Raw genomic sequence first — 2,728 nt, forward strand, 5'->3', positions numbered from 1 at the left:
AAGGGCAGGCAATTTGGGGAGAAAAACAAGGGATAGACTTGAACCAAAACTGGGAATGGTAGGCATAGAAAGAAAAAAAAAATCTGACTTGATTAGGAAGTAGAACCATGACATTAAATTACAAGTTGGCTTTTAGGAGAAATAAACCTTCAAAATTAGCTATTTAATGGCATGATCCATTATCATTGTGTTTGACCCAAGATTCATTATATATTTATATATAAAATGTGCAATGGATGAAAATTAGTCATTTAGGAAGTTAAGATTTTTTTTTATGTATTCGATTATTTAATTGAATAATAAATATTATTCACTGTTTTTTTTTGTGAGAATTACGCAATTTTATTGCTGACAATATTATTCATTGTTTAGAGAGTTAAATTCGAATTTTTTCAGTTAAAAAATATTATTCATTGTTTAGAGAGTTAAAAAATTACTTATTTGTATATTATTATTTTTTCAGTTTATGCAACAAGCATATATCAACAAGAAAATTCAAATTTCTGATCAAATTTTCAAAAAAAAAAAAATCTGATCAAATTATGGGATGTAGTCACTTGTCTGGAATACAAACCATTATTTACAGCTCCATGACAATAGATAGAGTCAATCAATTGAAACAAAATGTCAGAGTTTAATACTGAACTTTGAATTAAAGACCAAGAATATGCATGAGCAAATGAGGAACAAGCAACATAAAAGTTTACAATCTAAATGAAAGATATTATCATTGACAAAGAATTGTGATGAGAAAAAGGAAACATGGCACACATTTTTTTGGCTATGTTAGAAAAATGACCTTTCCATCATTTTAGATATATCTGGCACTTGCACGAGAAGTGCCACATATATCTTAATCTAGCACAAACTAGATTATTGAATTAGCAAAGGTGAATGACAAAAAATTTCAGTTCAACTAGATTATTCCTGAAGCAGTCAATTCAGATAGCGTTTTAAACACGCTGTAAAGTCAAAGGATGGAGTCTAATACACCAGAAGTCTCTCAATATACTTCTAGCTTATATCATGATAGACAAGGGCATTCGGTTGCAAAATTCTAGTTTATGAAACACGACAACTGATCCTACCATTCTCTTTATAAACTAATGTGGGGTATATGTATAGGTTATAGCAGCTTAGTTTTAGGATGAAGAGTCTAACTAAAGTCCAGTTAAAAGAAACACCTAAGTTCATTCAACTACAAAAAGTGAAAAGAGAAAGGATACAAGAGTATTTACAAATTCATCTGTCTTCATAAGAAATTGAAATAAAATATGGGAACACTTACAATTTATTGGGAGTATCCACATGTGCGAATCTTGAAAGATCTAATTGGAGAACTCCACATAAAGTAGCTCAAAAGCAATTGAGTCAAATTACTAATTTCCATTTGGATCAACTACATGAGATGCTAAATAAGCTCTTCGAGCTGGAAAAGGCCACCATCTGCTGAGGCCAAATCCAAAATGAAATTGTGCTCTGTTATTGCATGTCTTTCCCACTTCATCATAAAGAATGGTGTAGTTTGAGCTGCTTATGTTCCTGGAGTAGCAAAATTTGCTGCTATCATAATTGTACATTTGTTGGGTACTTCCCACTCCACTAACAACCAAGTTGTCCTTTACAACCATAACACCCTGTCCATTCTGCAAATTCTTGAGTGAACTGCTAGGTGACCCGGCATCAGCATCTTTAAACTTCTTCTCATTAAATCCCAATGTGACATTTGCTACGGACAATGAAGTTCCATTTCCTTGATCGAGATAGTCAGAGTATAAGTATAAAAGAAACCTCTTGAGTGATTTCTTTGATTTAGCATCAGAGGGTGGCATCATTGCATAAATACTGTCATTAAAATGGATCATCTGATGCACGATCTGCAGATCTCCATCCTTGGCCATCACCATTGAGTTACTATAACTTAAATCTTGAATAGATTTGGTTGTGACTGTACCATAAGAGGACTTGACCCATCCAGTCGAGGATATGAACCTGGTTGTATTTGTAATGAATGTTCCATTTAAACCCTTAAAATCTGACACAGAAGAAACACCGAGAGGAACAATGTCATGCTGCAAAATCTTCCCTTCAGTCTTAGTGCTCTTACTATCCAACCATAGATGCAAATTAGCATCAATATACCAGACATTCAAAGCATTTGTAACACTAAAACCTAGTTTGTGGGTTTTCCCATCCAATAAGTCCCCCAAAAATGGGGTAATTTCAATATCATAAGTAGGGAGATCAAATGAACCAACTCCGCTAATTGGTCTCCACAAGAGAGGATTAATTCCTCCTGTATACACCACAGTGAAAGGCCAAACAGCTCCAACCACTTCACCATCCAAACTAACCACAACTTCCCTAAAAGGTCCATTCCCTGCCAAATTTGTAAGATTATTCGCAGCAATATAATCGTTCGGAGGATTTCCATACCAAAACTCGTCATTCTCATGAAAAGAAACATATACCTCCAACACAGCCCGATAAACATTCTGAGGAATTTCAAATTCCTTCACTTTAACATCAGTAGCATTCTCGATCTCATACCACAACCCATCTTTCAGTGGCAAATCCCGCGAAAAGGGTATGATCAAATCAGCCTGAGAACCAGCCCCAGATCCTAAAATTTCCGCCCTTTCCTCAAAACGATTCATTTTTTTCACAGAAGGGTAAAAATATAGGGTTACGTTGACATGGTAAACACCAGTATAAGTCTTATCAACAA

The 2,728-nt window shown here is 34.5% G+C and overlaps 1 pseudogene; it reads right to left on the bottom strand.

Moving 5' to 3' along the window:
- Window positions 1-1,233: 1,233 nt before the first annotated feature.
- Window positions 1,234-2,722, bottom strand: LOC110419292 (peptide-N4-(N-acetyl-beta-glucosaminyl)asparagine amidase A pseudogene; annotated as a pseudogene).
- Window positions 2,723-2,728: the final 6 nt, after the last annotated feature.

The sequence above is a fragment of the Theobroma umbraticum genome, unplaced genomic scaffold (genome assembly GCF_002168275.2).
Source record: "Theobroma umbraticum cultivar Fairchild unplaced genomic scaffold, ASM216827v3 scaffold_67.0, whole genome shotgun sequence".
In the NCBI taxonomy this organism is placed as follows: Eukaryota; Viridiplantae; Streptophyta; class Magnoliopsida; order Malvales; family Malvaceae; genus Theobroma; species Theobroma umbraticum.